Consider the following 17,696-nt stretch of genomic DNA (forward strand, 5'->3'; position numbering starts at 1 on the left):
TACACGAGAGAGAAAAGATCTCAATCTTAGGCCAGGAGTGGTGGCTCACGCCTGTAATCCCATTACTTTGGGAGGCCAAGGCAGGCGGATCATGAGGTCAGGAGATCGAGACCATTCTGACTAACATGGTGAAACCCCCGCTCTACTAAAAATACAAAAAATTAGCTGGGCGTGGTGGCAGGCACCTGTAGTCCCAGGTACTCGGGACGCTGAGGCAGGAGAATGGCGTGAACCTGGGAGGCAGAGCTTGCAGTGAGCTGAGATCGCGCCACTGCACTCCAGCCTGGGCGACAGAGCGAGACTCCATCTCAGAAAAAAAAAAAAAAAAATCTCAATCTTATCTGTAGAGCTTGTGTTTTTAGATGCTGAACCTACATCCTAAATAGTACACCAATTTAACTAGTTAAGCAGAAATTTAATTTAATAAAGACACTTAGGTAGGTCACAGAATTTGCAAGAGAATCAGTCATGCTTGGAGAGTACATAACCAGGAAAAATGCCCAATGTACTACCATATGACAGCACGACACCAGCAAAGGTCCTGCTGATCATACCTGGTGCTGTGCATTAGATGCCAAAACTGCTCTTACTGCCTCCCCTGAAATTCAATGCCTCATCATCATTACCAGGAAAATGGCGCTTGCCTTCACATTGTTTCCCAGTCTCACTCTGGCACATGTCTATATTTGCAGGGCAGAGGTTAGGTCACATATCTAATTGCAAGGGATACTAGGAAAGTGTGTTTCTGGCTTTTCTGTTGGAAAGGCAAGTAAGGCTACTGTGCAGCCATGCAGGCTACGTACTGCGTAGCTCTGAAGGGCCACCATTCACATTCTTGTTACGTGAGTGCCTCCCCCTGGAGTTGTACAGTGGTGTATGAGTCAGGGTAGGCTAACATGTATACAAATAACCTCCAAATCTCAGTAGTCTCATATATAAGGGATGTATTTCTCACTCATATCATGGACCAGTCATGCACTGTTGAGCAGGCAGCCTTCCACATGGTGATTCAAGAAACCTCGCTCCTTGCGTCTAGTAGGTTTCACATTCATGCATACAGAGCAAACATGCACTGTCATCCCATAACATTGATTGGAGAAACCTGGGGCAGAATATAAACGGTATATACAGTTGGTGCTTGAGGTAAGATGCTGTCAGCAGGAAATGAGTCAAAGCCCTCACAGAACTATTTGCTCCAGCCCTGACTACAATCAGAGTCAAGCCTGAAAGGATATGAGGGGGTACAAAAAAGGCATCTGGTACACAAACCTCTACGTCATTCTTACCTTCAAAGGACCACAATTAAGTCTAGCTCTAAATCCATGAGTTCCTTGAATTTTGTCAAACACCTGCTACCCCAGGGCTGGGATATACAGGGAAAATGACAAAAGTGACTGAAAATGTTCCTGTCAATCTTAAACCAATCACAAGCCTTCATCCAATTTCCCTTAGGTACTGAATGTTGCTAATTCACTTAACTCAACCATCCTGCACTAGGAGTCCCCCCATGCAGTTCTCCCTCGAAGTGCTCTCTGCGGGTAGGAGCTATTCACACATGCTCATCATTCTTTTATTCCTTTCTTTTTTTTTTCTTTTTTTACTTTAAATTCTGGGATACATGTACAGAACATGCAGATTTGTTACATAGGCATACATGTGCCATGGTGGTTTGTTACACCTATCAACCAGTCATCTAGGTTTTAAGTCCTACATGTATTAGGTATTTGTCCTAAAGCTCTCCCTCCCCTTGCCCCCACCTCCGTACGGGCCCTGGTGTGTGATGCTCCCCTCCCTGTGTCCATGTGTTCTCATTTTTCAACTCCCACTTATGAGTGAGAACATGCGGTGTTTGGTTTTCTGTTCCTGTGTTAGTTTGCTGAGAGTGATGGCTTCCAGCTTCATCCATGCCCCTGCAAAGGACATAATCTCATACTTTTTTATGGCTGCAGAGTATTCCATAGTATTCCATGGTGTATATGTGCCATATTTTCTTTATCCAGTCTATCATTGATGGGCATTTGGGTTGGTTCCAAGTCTTTGCTATCACATGTGCTTACTCATTCTAAGAGGGTATATGTCACCAAGCTCTTCCATGCCAAGCCCTCAAGTCCCTAGACCCAAACCCTCACTTGTGTGAAAACCATCCTCCTGAATGTCGTTTAGCTTTGATAAACATTTTCCAGGAAGAGATGTTTCCACTTTGGGCTGCACAAAGTCTGCACTCTAAGTTTCCATTTCCCAGGGCATTCCCTTTCAAGAAATGCCCCAAAGAAAAAAGACAAAAAGGAGAGGAGAAGACCTATTTATTATACTTCAGAATATCTCCTCCTCCTCCTCCCCAGCTCTGAACTCATCCCCACAAGTTGCTTTCCCAAATAACTCATTGGACAAGGCTGTAACAGGGTCCCACAGGATGCTCACACCCACTTACCCAAGTGTCTCCCAGTGGCTGGCATCAGTGGGCAGCTTTTCTTAACTACTAGGACCCTTCCTTTGCTGTCAGGTGGGCTTGCATGTGGTACTTCTTCAAGCCTGCTGCAAGCTCTAAAGATGACAGCAAACCTGCTGACCCCGAAGTGCTCTGCTCCGCTCCTCAAAGTGCTGTTTCTCATTGGGTGCACCCTGAGCCTCAAAGATGTTTACAGTGCGGTGTTTTCTTATCGCAGACACTCAAGGGATTTCCTTGAAGAGTTTGGTTAAAGCAAGGCTAGCAGATTCTTCTAATTTTGTAGCTGCCTTAGGGAGGGAGGGAAAATAACCCAGAGAGTTATATTCAAAACTCCAACTCAGGAGGACTCTGGCAGCATCCCACTGGTCATTCTCATTTCTTCCTCAGATTAAAAGGCAGTGGATCCCAGTCTGCTACTTTTTTTCTCAGCCTGCACACTCAGGGCTGCCATGTACATGTGTTTAGATTGTGTATTTCATGAGATCACCACATGCCATTCACATAACGGGTGTCTTTATTTCTTTGTGGGGTTTGGTGGGTGATTTTTTTTTTTTTTTTTTGGCTTTTTTTCCTCCAAATAAGAATGTGTACATCCAGTATAAAATTTTTCCAGCAAATGGAAATAAAGTACCTCGTTCTAACAGGATAGATATAAACAATGCCACTTTAGCTTATTAAAAAAAGAAAACATTGTTGATCTAGCAATAACTAAAATAACCTGAGTTTCTTTTTTTTTTTTTTTTTTTGAGACGGAGTCTTGCTCTGTCCCAGGCTGGATTGCAGTGGCGCGATCTCGGCTCACTGCAAGCTCCGCCTCCCGGGTTCAAGCCATTCTCCTGCCTCAGCCTCCGGAGTAGCTGGGACTACAGGCGCCCGCCACCTCGCCCGGCTAGTTTTTTGTATTTTTTAGTCGAGATGGGGTTTCACCGTTTTAGCCAGGATGGTCTCGATCTCCTGACCTCCTGATCCGCCCGTCTCGGCCTCCCAAAGTGCTGGGATTACAGGCTTGAGCCACCGCGCCCGGCCCAATAACCTGAGTTTCTAAATGAGTTGCTCCTTTCATGAGTGATGGGCTAATCAGCAATTGCCATAAAATTACTAATAAATTGCTTTTTGATATTAGTGTGCTGGTTACATTTGCTATTTTATATTGTAGTTCATATCATTTGTCATTTTGTTATATCAGACGGCATTGCTGAGTTCACATTTTAAATCTACCATCATAATATAACCACTAATAGTATTTACCATGAATAATTCAAAGTAGTAACTATTATATGGAACTAAATTAGAAATTAATAAGTAATGCTAGGCTAATTATTTTATAGCAATCATTTATTTTAATTATGAAATTGTCATAAGTGCAAAATTTTCACGTGTATTAAAATTCAGCAGCTTGTTACTATATGTTACTTTAATATGCTATAAATTCTAATATAAGAATGCTGAGCTTTAAATTATTTCTCCCCACTGGAGAATATAGCTTCTTAAAACTAAAATTTATTTAAAACCTACTTAAGGTCTACTATGTCAAAAGAAACGTTGTAAAATCTAGAATCATTTCTATAGAAAATAAAATATTAATGCAAGTAAGCACAGAAATTGTCATAAAGAATTTCATTTCCATGAAAACAAGACATAATTATTTTATATAAATTATAATGTCCTATTTTATTAATTATCTTTAGTTGTATGGTTGGTGGCTTAAAGCAGTAAGCATCATTATCCGACATAGTGTTTGAGTCTTAGGAATCAGGGGCACTTTAACTGGGCGGTTCTGGCCCAGGATCTCAGGCCAAGCCGCAGTCAGATTTTGGCAGGGGCGGCAGTCAGCTCAAGGTCGGCCTGGGCCGGAGGCTCTACTTTCAAAATGGCACACTCACAGGGCTGTCAGCAGGAGGCCTCAGTTTCTCACCGTGTAGGCCTCTCCTTGGGGCTGCTCATGCCGTGGCAGCTCTCTTCCCGCAGAGTAAATGACCCAAGTGATGTATTCTCACTTCTGCCATACGCTATTAGCCACATAGGCAGTCCCCTTAGAAGATGGGGAAGCATGCACAAGACATGAATACCAAGAAGCAGAATTCAATACTGAGAATCACCCTGGAGGCTGCCTTGCATACCTAGTGACTTTGAGTTCCTAATTACTCTTATTTAAAATGTAAATTTTCTTCTAATTTGATTTGTACCATTCATACAGATTAACTTTATGGTTGTTTTATTGAGACATAATTAACACATTCATTTCCTTAAATATTTCTTGATAAGCCATGCCTCAAAAAGGTGGCATTGGTCAGACGCCGTGGCTCATGCCTGTAATCCCAGCACTTTGGGTGGCCGAGGCGGGTGGATCACTTGAAGTTAGGAGTTTGAGACCAGCCTGGCCAGTGTAGTGAAAACCCGTCTCTACAAAAATTACAAAAATTAGCCGGGTGTTGTGGCAGGCGCCTGCGGTTCCAGCTGCTTGGGAGGCTGAGGCAGAGAATTGCTTGAACCCGGGTGGTGGAGGTTGCAGTGAGCTGAGATCACACAACTGCATTCCAGCTTGGAGAAGAGAGAAAGACTCCGTCTCAAAGAAAAGAAAAAAAAAAAAAAAGAGAGGAAAGGAAGGGGAGGGAAGGGGAGGGGAGAGGAGGGCAGGGGAGGGAAGGTTTGGCTTTGAGGTTGTGGTGACTTTGATACAACTCCCCTGGGGGTGGGGTGTGGTGTGCATACTCATTTCAGAGACTTCAACCATCATTTATTTGTGGATGGTAAATCTGTAACTCCTGCCAGACCACTCTCCTGACTTGCATCTCCGAGCTGCCTACCAGACATACTCATTTACACATTCTCTAGGCACTTCAAACTCAACTTCTCCAAAGTGAATACTCTCTCAAAAATTACTTTGTTCTTCTTCAGTAATCCCTTTGACATCATAAGGCAGCACATCAATCCAGTTGCCTGAGCCAGAAACATGGTGTCATCCCTGAATCCTCATGAACATATATATCCAATCACTTATTAAGTCCTATTGATTTGACCTTCTTAGCATCTCCCAAATTTCCTCTAGATGCGATGGTCTCCAACACTACAGTGGTTCAGATGCTCAGCCTTCCTCCTCAGTTCTCCCAATTACCTTCTAATCACTCTACCTCTGATCTCATCTTCCCTTCCTCTGGTCTAGCTTTTACATAGGCTGCTAAAGTAATTTTAAATGTGAGTTTAATCACATTATTCCCTGACTTGAAGTCCTGCCATATACATTTGGTGCCATATACATTTCTTGGTTTGGCAAACAAAGCACCCTTGAGCCTGCTTCAGCCTGTTTTTCTAGTCCTCTTTCTCATTAGACCCCAACATAAACTCTAAGCTCCAGTCCTAATAAACTCTTCAGGATTCTCTGAATCACCTGTATGGTCTCCTTACCTCCGGGTCTTTGCACGTTACCTTTACTTGTAATATTTTTCCACTCCCTTGTTTACCATCCCAGATCTTTGCCATGTTTCCAAACATAGCTCCAGTGCCACCTCCTTTGGGCCACCTTCCCTGATTTCCCAACCTGAGCCAGAGGCCCCCTCTTCTGTGTTTTCCCACAGCATCACACGCATATCTCTATGGAAGTAATATCATACAGTTTGACAAGCATCTGTTCCTCCATCTTTGAAGACAATGACTGCATCGATGTTATTCAGCTGTTCAGTCCTAGTTACATAACACTCCCTTGATAAGTGGTAGTGAAAAGCAAAAAGGGGCAGAATGCCTTTTCCCCTCTCAAGGGCCTGGCTGGAAGCAGAACACTTATGTATGTTCCTATATGTTGCAGCTCTAGTCCTTACGTTCCTAGGGTGGGGAATTTTGTGGGAAGTCAGAGACCCTGAATGGAGGGACCAGCTGGAGCCACGGCAGAGGAACATAAATTGTGAAGATTTCATCTTAATATGGACATCTATCTGTTCCCAAATAACACTTTTATAATTTCTTATGCCTGTCTTTATTCTCTTAATCTTGTAATCTTCATAAGTTGAGGATGTATGTCACCTCAGGACCACTGTGATAATTGTGTTAACTGTGCAAATTGATTGTAAAACATGTGTGTTTGAACAATATGAAATCAGTGCACCTTGAAAAAGAACAGAATAACAGCAATGTTTACGGAACAAGGGAAGACAACCATAAGGTCTGACTGCCTGCAGAGCCAAGCAAAAAGAGCCATATTTTTCTTCTTCCAGAGAACCTATAAACGGACATCCAAGTAGGAAAGATATTGCTAAATTCTTTTCCTAGCAAGGAATATTGACACCCTGGGAAAGGAATGCATTCCTGGGGAGAGGTCTATAAACGGCTGCTCTGGGAATGTCTGTCTTGCGCAGTTGAGATAAGGACTGAGATCCACCCTGGTCTCCTGCAGAACCCTCAGGCTTACTAGGGGTGGGAAAACTCTGCCCTGGTAAATTTGTGGTCATATTGGTTCTCTGCTCTCGAACCCTGTCTTCTGTTGTTTAAGATGTTTGTCAAGACAATACGTGTACCACTGAACACAGACCCTTATCATTGGTTCTGCTTTGCCCTTGCCTTGCGATCTTTGTTGGACTCTTATCAGTGGTTCTTTTGCCCGTTGTCCCGTTCCCTCAGAAGCATGTGATCTGTGTTAGACCCTTATTAGTGGTTCTGTTTTTTGCCCTTTGAAGCATGTGATCTTTGTACCTACTCCCTGTTCTTACACCCCCTCGCCTTTTGAAACCCTTAATAAAAACTTGCTGGTCTGAGACTCCGGCAGGCATCACAGTCCTACTGATATGTGATGTCACCCCTGGTGGCCCAGCTGTAAAATTCCTCTCTTTGTACTGTCTCTCTTTATTTCTCAGCCAGCCAACACTTTGGGAAAATAGAAAGAACCCGAGTTGAAATACTGGGGGCATGTTCTCCCAATAGGGGAAATGATGCTACTTGCTTAGAAGCTGGCCCTCTCGGCATGCCAAATTATACTGCCTCCTTCTAACTGATGTTACAGGTTGGATCAATACCCATTTCCCTACTTTTGCTTTGTTTTCCTTTTCTGTTGAAGCAGAGAGGCCAAACGTGACTTTCAAGCCTTTCTTACACCTGAGGCTGGTTAATGACACAGTTCCAACCAATGAGATGTGAGCAAAAGGCCCTCGGGAGGCCATCCCTTCCTGAAATAAATAAAAGGCAAAGCCTTAGTATGAGGATTTGGCTACTTCACCTTTCTCTTTCCTTCCAGCCTGGAATGTGGTTGTGGGGCCTTGTGATGCAGCAGCCATCTTGTGACTATGAATCCAATAGGCCTAAAAATGAAAACCACTCACTGAGCAGGACAGAGTAGAAAGACAGAAGAAGTCAGGGTCTTTCAGGACATTGCTGAGCACTACATCAGCCGTGAATTGCCAACTTCCAATTATGTTCTGTAAAATTAAGTAAATCTCTAATTGTTTGAGCTACCAAAGGTCAAGTTTTCTGTTATTTGCAACCAAAAGCATTTCTAAGAGATATGAAACCCTATGGAGGCATAAATTTCTTATTAACTAGGACTCCTTGGAGTCATGTGCAACATAAATAACCAACATAGGTACTATTTATTGAGCTCATACTACAGATCAAGCACATTAATAAATGTTGATGATTCATGATCTCAATTTATTTTATTTTATTATTATTTTTGAGATGCAGTCTAGCTCTCTCGCCCAGGCTAGAGTGCAGTGGCACGATCTCAGCTCACTGCAAGCTCCACCTCTCAGGTTCATGCCATTCTCCTGCCTCAGCCTCCCGAGTAGCTGGGACTACAGACGCCTGCCTCCATGCCCAGCTAATTTTTTGTATTTTTAGTAGAGACGGGGTTTCACCATGTTATCCAGGATGGTCTCAATCTCCTGACCTCGTGATCCTCCTGCCTTGGCCTCCCAAAGTGCTGGGATTACAGGCATGAGCCACCACACCTGGCCATGATCTCATTTCAATCCTCACCTAAGAGAAAGATGATAGTATTATTATGATGATGATGATGACAGAGTTCTTCTTAAGCATGGGATAATTCAATGAGAGAGACAAGGAAACTCACCTAAGGTCACCCAGTAAGTGTCAGAGAGTGTCATGCTCGTAAGTACTGTATTGATCTGCAAATAACACCAGCCATTTGATCTTAATTTTTGGAGGACAGACAGCATTCCAGGCCTAAAGCCTTTCTGTTACCTGAGAACTGTCAATACAACAGAGCTTGGCTCATAATGATAGTTATACCACCTGTGTATGAACAAAACTAGTGTAACCAAATAAAACGGTGTTATTGTAAAGAACTCATGGGAATTTGAGAAGGGTAGCCTTTCAGAAAGCACCAAAAGGGGCCTATTTGACTTTGAAGTGCAAGGTAGCCTAGGTAGAGGCTATAAGAAAAATATTTGGCCAAAATGCTCCACACAATGTCTCAAGAAATTCTGGAGTTGTCAGCTGGTGCTATGAAGAGGGAACTGGACTCTAACAGAAAGAAGGGAGGAGAGGAAGGGCACTGCCTCTTGAAGCAGTGAGAAATCCCCTCTAGTGAAGAATGGCAGGAAAAGGTACAAGAGCAAGGAGTGATATACAATCTGAAGCAGTTTTCTGCTTATGCTATAATTATTCTCTGAAACTTCAGAAACACCTGTTAACTGAAATAGCCTTGTATTAGCAGTTTTGGAGACGGAGTAACACGTGGCAGTAGGCCAGGTGTGGTGGCTCACACCTATAATCCCAGCACTTTGGGAGGCCAAGGCGGCTGGATCGCTTGAGGTCAGGAGTTTGAGACCAGCTTGGCCAACATGGTGAAACCCTGTCTGTACTAAAAAATACAAAAATTAACCAGGCATGGTGGTGCATGCCTATAATCCCAGCTACTCGGCAGGGTGAGGTGGAGAATCACTTTGACCCAGGAGGCGGAGGTTGCAGTGAGCCGAGATTGCGCCACTGCACTCCAGCCTACGTGACAGAGTAAGACTCCATCTCAAAAATAATAAAAATCATCAGTGGCAGTACCTTCAAAAATCTACCAGGGATGAGCGGACAGGTTCCAGCTGCAAACCCACCTGTGTTGTGGATAGATTCTGTATTCTTCCCAAATACACCAAAGTCACTAGAACCTTGGGAGGAACAGGAAGAGGAACAAGATGACCTTAGTATTTAGGATGAAGGATAAAGTCGTTTTATTGGATAATACCGAAGAGGATGTTAGGCAAAAGGTAAAGCACTTAAAGTCACTTGGGTTTCATGGGTTTATTAAAAATTGGATGATATTCTAGACCAGCACTGTCTAATACATATATAGCCACAAACATCAGTCATATATTTAATTTTAAACTTTCTGGTAGGTACATTTTAAAAAGGAAAAAGAAATACATGAAATTATTTTAACAATTGCTATGATTTGAATATGTTCCCCAAAGTTTATGTATCAGAACTTTATCCCCAATGCAGCAGTGTTGGGGGTACAGCCTAATAAGGGGTGATTAGGTCATGAAAGCTCTACCCTTGTGAATGGATTAATGTTGTTATTGAGGGAGTGAGTTAGTTATCACAAGAGAGGGCTTGTTAGAAAAATGAATTTGGCCCTTTATTTCTCTCCCACACCTTCTCTTGCCCTTCTGCCTTCTGCCATGGGATGATGCAGCAAGAAGGCCATTACCAGATGCCACCCCCTAACCTTGGATTCCAGCCTCCAGAACTGTAAGAAATAAACCTCTGTTCTTTATAAACTATCCAGTGTTAGACATTCTGTTATAGCGGCACAAAATGGACTAAGAAAATAATATAGTTTATTTAATCTAACAAAATTATTTTATCATGTAACCAATGTTTACAAATACATGAGATATTTCGTATTCTCTTTTTGCACTAAGCCTTTGAAATCCATTTGGTAATTTACACTTAGAGCTATCTCAATTTGAGCTAGCCACATTTGAAGTGCTCAATAACACCAAATCTTACCTCTTTTTTTTTTTTTTAAGTTTAACGATTTTTCATGGCAATTTGCCTAAAATATAGGACTATAAACTTGAATGTCTCTTTTTTGCAACTTTTTCTCTATTATAAAACTTTTTCTTCCTTTTTTGCAGTTTTCGCTATTATTTTCTACTATGATAATTTGTAGAAAAGTTGAAAAATTCAGAAAAGTACAAAGAAAGAAATTTAATCCATCCATAAACCACTTTTCAGAAATAACCACTGCAAAAATTTTAATATATGGTTCTAAATTTAAACATACACACATATATATCTCAAATTAAGATATAGTATATGATATATACTTTCTCACTTTTAAAAAAGTTACATGATGCCCAAACTGAGGTCATCTTTCTCTGCACATTCAGAAGAATCAATACAGTTTTCAGCATGCCGCAAATAGCATTATGAATCCTTCAGTCCCTAAGGTTAAATAAATGTTATCTATTCCCAATTCTTTGTTATGGGTGTCTCCTCTGTCACTGTAAGTTTACGGGGTCTTTTCTTCTCCAAATTATTACAGTTCATCTTTTTCTCTTCATATACAATGTTTTCACCTAATTCATTTCTCACACGCATTACTGTAAGAGTAGCTTCTTTGGTCTCCCTGAATCCAATTTCTTCCATTTCCAAACATCCTGGTTATTGATGCAAGACCAATTTTCAAAATGTCATTTTTGACCTGTTGGTAGGAAGAAGACAGAAGAGATGGGAGATTAAGCAGTCAGCTTTGAATCTCTGAAATAGAAATACACACTCCAGGGAAATCTGTGCTTCCAATGGGAATATAATTACTCCTCCATATCCTCCTCCTTCACATCCAACCCATCATAGAAAAGGAAAGTCTGACACAAGATACTTATTAAAACCTCAAAAAGGCATTAGAGCCCAGTTTCTCTAAGAAAGGATATTAGAGTCCGGGTGTGGTGGCACAATCCCAGCACTTTGGGAGGCTGAGGCAGGCAGATCACGAAGTCAGGAGTTTGAGACCAGCCTGGCTAACATGGTGAAACCCTGTCTCTACTAAAGATACAAAAAGTTAGCCGTGCGTGGTGGCGTGCCCCTGAAATCCCAGCTACTCGGGAGGCTGAGGCAGGAGAATTGCTTGAACCTGGGAGGTGGAGGTTGCAGTGAGCTGAGATCACACCATTGCGCTTCACCCTGGGCAACAGGACAAGACACCATTTCAAAAAAAAAAAAAAAGAAAAAAAGAAAAGAAATGAAAGGATACTGAAAATTCCAGCTACCTCTTTCCCACCAATGCACAGATACAGAAAAGCTGACAGAGCACTAGAACTATGTCCTTCAGCCACAGTCCAGAGGGCAAAACAAATGGGTCTTACATAAAAATGAGAAAGGATATGAGGAGAAATTACATCCAAGCAAACTGAAAGTCTGGATAGACTTCCCTACATTAAACATGAAGAAGATGAAAGGCCGGGCGCAGTGGCTCACACCTGTAATCCCAGCACTTTGGGAGGCCGAGGTGGGCAGATCACAAGGTCAGGAGATTGAGACCATTCTGGCTAACACCGTGAAACCCCGTCTCTACTAAAAATACAAAAAATTAGCCGAGCGTGGCAGCATGCGCCTGTAGTCCCAGCTACTCAGGAGGCTGGGCAGGAGGATGGCATGAACCTGGGAGGCAGAGCTTGCAGTGAGCCAAGATTGCGCCACTGCACTCCAGCCTGGGCGACAGAGTGAGACTCTGTCTCAAAAAAAAAAAAAAAAAAAAAAAAAAGAAGATTAAAAAAATACTGTGTGCATTATGAAAATTTATTACTTTTTTAAAAGGAGGACAAAGAAGCAACCAGATTAAGAAAAAAAGATATGGAACCCAGTGTCAAAGAAAATATAACTCAAAGGAGAGAAGGAAATTCTCTATAATGGCTTCTCTGTGAAGCAACTAAAACAAATATGAATTCTATAAATAAGAACTTAAAGACAAGATGAAATACAAAGCAATAGGAAGAGAGAAACTTAAAATTCTAAGTAAACAGATCAAAGACTAAAAGAATACTCATCATAACTCATAGATTCTGCTTCTTATATATGACATTACATACAGAGAAAAGAGACCCAGGCTCTGGGCCCTGCTTCTTAGAGGACTGAGAATATCACAAAGACTGGGAAGATAAATTTATTAAAGAACACATGGGCATCTCTGATGTTCTGTGCTGGCACAGCAAAACCCACAACTCCAAACCTACTCTCATAATTCACACCCCTCAGGCCCCAAGGAAAGGTTTCTTCTGATGTACTGAAGAATGCCAAAGGCCATGAAGGTTTTTGCGCTTTTGCCAACATCAGAGATGGACACTGCTCAGCAGAAGGCGAAAGATTTGAGCTGAAGAGTTTAGGGAGGATAACAGACCAATTCACTTGTTTGTCAAATACATAGTATCAGCATGAATCCCATAGATTCTTACTGAAGACAGTATCATTTCCCAGAAGGCCCAGCATTCATTCTCTCATGTCTTTTTGTATCTAATTCATTGGTTTTGAAGATACTAAAATATTACAGCATATTCACAACTGTTACTTACGCATGGCATCTGAGGAGCATTTTGCAACATTATACAACTCATATTACATATTATTCTTAAACGTGTACCTACATACAGACAAGAAATAACATGTGAAGTGTAGTTCCAATTATTTACATTGGTAACTATGTGGACTTTGAACATTCACACTAAAAATAGTTTTACAATATAAAAATCTTTACTATTATTGTATTAAATTTTTTAATTATTAAATAAAATATCAACTTCACATAATTTTTGTTTTTGTTCAATGTAATTATTTTGCAACAGGGTCACTCTGTTGCCCAAGTTGGAGTGCAGTGTCACGATCTCGGCTCATTGCAACCTCTACCTCCTGGGTTCAAGCCATTCTCCTGCCTCTGCCTCCCAAGTAGCTGGAATTATAGGCGCCTGCCACTACATCTGGCTAATTTTTGTACTTTTAATACAGACAGGGTTTCACCATCTTGGGATGAAACTCCTGATTCATGAGGTGATCTGCCCGCCTCGCCCTCCCAAAGTGCTGGGATTACAGGCATGAGCCACTGCACCCTCCCTATCTCTTTTGATAGAGAAATTTCAGGCAGGATGCAGTGGCTCACACCTGTCACTCAGTGCTTTGGGATGCTAAGGTGGGAGGATTGTTTGAGGCCAGGAGATCAAGACTAGCATAGGCAACACAATGAGACCCTCTGCTACAAAAAAATTCCAAAACCTAGCCTGGCATAGTGGTATGTGCCCGTAAACCTAGCTACTTGGGAGGCTGAGATGGGACAATTGCTTGAACCCAGGAGCTCAATGCTGCAGTAAGCTATGATTGTGCCACTGCACTCCAGCTTGGATGACAGAGGAAGACTCTGCCTCATAAAAGTTTTCAAATTTCAATTTTAGAAGAAAAATACAAAAATCATTAAAACAATTTACAACTTTCAATGTTTTACATCTATCTTGTTTTCGATGAAAATCAAATTGTTTTTTAAATTTTTCATCATATACTTTTTGAGATGGTGTCTCGCTCTGTCACCAGGGAGGAGTGCAGTGGCACGGGGCTCAATGCAACCTCTGGTTTGAGTGACTCTCCTGCCTCAGCCTCCTGTGTACCTGGGATTACAGGAACGCGCCCACCATACCCAGCCAATTTTTTTAATTTGTAGTACAGACGAGGTTTCACCGCGTTGGCCAGGATGGTCTTGACCTTCTGCCCTCATGACCTGCCTGCCTAAACATCCCAAAGTGCTGGATTACAGGCATGAGCCACTGCACCCAGCCGTTTCTTATATTTTCACATTACATATATGTAAAACATCAAAGATGCTGGGCACAGTGGCTCACACCTGTAAACCCAGCACTGTGGGAGACCAAGACGGGCGGATCACAAGATCAGGGCCATCCTGGCTAACACGCCGAGACTCCGTCCCTACCAAAAACAAAAAAACTAGTGGGCATGGTGGTGGGCACCTATAATCCCAGCTACTCAGAAGGCTGATACAGGAGAATGGCGTAGAACCCGGGAGGCAGAGCTTGCAGTGTGCTGAAATCACGCCACTGCATTCTAGCCTGCGCAACAGACGGAGAATGACCTCAAAAAAAAATAAAAAACATCCTTAAATATGAAAATCTTCATTATACCCCGTCCAGAATTAGCAAGTTTTTTTTTTTTTTTTTTTTGGTCTCACTGGCTTCAAGAATGAAGCTGTGGACCCTCATGGCAATTATTAGTTTTTAAAACTACTGTATGCGGAGTTTGCTGCTTCAGACGTTCAGCTATGTCTGGAGTAGAACTTCTCTCTTTCCCCTAGGTTCAACTAACCTGTGAGCAGTGAGACCGTCGACCTTCATAGTGAATATAACAGCTTTCATAAGCCAGTACAATCCAGAGTTATTCGTTCCTCCAAGTGGGGTTGTGGTCTCACTGATTCGTGTACAAGAGTGAAACTACAGACCTACACAGTGTTACAGGCATTAAAAGTGACATGCATCCAATACAGCCACCAACAACGAAGACTACAACAAAGCCCCCAAAAAAAAAAAAAAAAAAAAAAAAAGCCCAAACGCGTTACTGCGGACTGGGGCAGCCTGCTTTTATTCCCTTATCTGGCCCCACCCTCATCCTGCTGATTGGTTCATTTTACAGAGAGCTGATTGGTCCACTTTACAGAGAGCTGATTGGTCCGTTTTGACAGAGTGCTGATTGGTGCGTTTACAATCCTTGAGCTAGACGCAGAGTCACAGAGTGCTAGTTAGCTAGATACAGAGTTAGCTAGATACAGAGTACCAATTGGTGTATTTACAAACCCTGAGCTAGACACAGAGTGCTGATTGGTGCATTTACAATCCTTGAGCTAGACATACAGTCACAGAGTGCGAGTCCTCCAAGTCTCCACTAGGTTAGCTAGATAAGAGTACGGATTGGAGCACATACGATCCTCCGGCTAGATATAAAAATTCTCCAAGTCTCCATCCAGTTCAGGAGCCCAGCTGGCTTCACCCAGTGGATCCTACACCAGGGCTGCAGGCCGAGCTGCCCGCCAGTTCCCACCCACGCCTGCACTCCTAAGCCCTTGTGCTGTCCATGGGACTGGGTGACACGGAGCAGGGTGCGGTGCCCATCGGGGAGGCTCAGGCCGCGCGGGAGCCCACCGCAGGGGGAGGAGCTCAGTCGTGGCGGGCTGCAGGTCCCAGCCCTGCTCCGCCGGGAGGCAGCTAAGGCCTAGCGAGAATTTGAGTGCGGCACCAGCCTGCCGGCACTGCTGGGAGACCCCACTGGCGCAAGCTCCGCAGCTGCTGGCCCGTGGTGCTAAGCTTCTCATTGCCCTAGGCCGGCGGCGCCAGCCGGCCGCTCCGTGTGCGGCGCCCGGTGAGCCCGCGCCTGCCAGAACTCGCACTGGCCAGCGAAAGCTGTGCGCAGCCCTGGTTCCCACCCGCGCTTCTCCCTCCACGCCTCCCCACAAGCAGAGGGAGGCAGCTTCGGCCTCAGCTAGCCCAGAGAGGGGCTTCCACGGTGCATCTCTGATGTTCTGTGCTGGCACAGCAAAACCCACAACTCCAAACCTACTCTCATAATTCACACCCCTCAGGCCCCAAGAAAAGGTTTCTTCTGATGTACTGAAGAATGCCAAAGGCCACATGGTAGCCCCAGGAGCTTATGGTTCAAATCATCCTATACCTACACATCACAATAAAATAAGACTACCTCTTCCCAGTAGTTCCTATTAAGAACCATAGAATTGGGCTGGGCTTGGTGGCTCACACCTGTAATCCCAGCAATTTGGGAGGCTGGGACAGGCAGATCACTTGAGGTCAGGAGTTCGAGACTAGCCTGGCCAACATGGTGAAACCCCTGTCTCTACTAAAAATACAAAAATTAGCTGGGTATGGTGGTGCTTGCTTGTAATCCCAGTTACGTGGAAGGCTGAGACAGGAGAATCACTTGAACCCAGGAGTTGGAGGTTGCAGTGAGTCAAAATCGAGCCACCACACTCCAGCCTGGGCAACAAAGTGAGACTCCATCTCAAACAAACAAATAATCCTAGAATAGAAGCTTTTTTTTTTTTTTTTGTTAGATGGAGTTTTGCTCTTGTTGCCCAGGCTGGAGTGCAACGGTGCAATCTCAGCTCACCACAACCTCTGCCTCCCGGGTTCAAGCAATCCTCCCGCCTCAGCCTCCCGAGTAGCGGGGATGACAGGCATGTGCCACCACAACCGGCTAATTTTGTATTGTTAGTAGAGATGGGGTTTCTCTAGACTGGTCTCAAACTCCCGACCTCAAGTGTTCCGCCCGCCTTGGTCTCCCAAAGTGGTGGGATTACAGGCATGAGCCACCACGCCCAGCTGCTCATTAACTTTGATTGGGTGACATGCCCATGCCTGTGGTCTGCAGAGCAATCAGTCCCTCCAAACCGCATGGACTGAGAGTGGAGAAGAGTGACTGCCCATGGAAAACTAAGGTGCTGAGACCAAAAGAAAGGGAATGCTTTGGAAAACAAAACAACAGGTGTCACATCGAAGGAAAAATGGATGCTATCCAACCTGTAGTTAGAACTGACATTCATTATACTCCTATCATAGGCCAGGCACTGTGCTAAGTGCTTTACATATGTTATTGTATTCGATATGGCGGGTAGTAATAATACATGAAAAGTTAGTCAACATCATTAGGCATCAGGGAAATGTATGTTAAAATCACAATAAAGTAGCACTCTATGAGGACTGAAAATACCAAAATTTGGCAAGGATGTGGAACAACCGAAACTCTCATCTATTGCTAAGAGTGTAAAAGAGTGCAGTCACTTTGGAAAAACAATCCAGCAGTATCTAAAGTTAAGCTACCATACGATTCAGCAATTTGACCCAGATACTTTCCCTAAGAGGGGTAAAAATGTATGTACACACAAGGTCTTAAACAAGAATGTTCATAACGCCCTATGCATAATAGCCAAAAACTATAAACAAAGCAAATGGCCATTAATAGGAGAATGGATGACCACTTGTGGTATGGTCATACAATGGAATACTGTTCAACAATTAAAAGCAACTAATTACTGATACAACAGCATGGATGAATCTAATTGATACTGAAGTCAGACACAAAGCAGAAGAAAGACACAAGGCAGTGTGTATTGTAGGTCTCCATTTATATGAAATTCAAGAAAAGACAAAACTAATCTATGGTCATTGAAATTTGAAAATAGTTGACTGGGCGCGGTGGCTCACGCCTGTAATCCTAGCACTTTGGGAGGCCGAGGCGGGCAGATCAC

The sequence above is a fragment of the Rhinopithecus roxellana genome, chromosome 4 (assembly GCF_007565055.1).
Source record: "Rhinopithecus roxellana isolate Shanxi Qingling chromosome 4, ASM756505v1, whole genome shotgun sequence".
Taxonomy (NCBI): Eukaryota; Metazoa; Chordata; class Mammalia; order Primates; family Cercopithecidae; genus Rhinopithecus; species Rhinopithecus roxellana.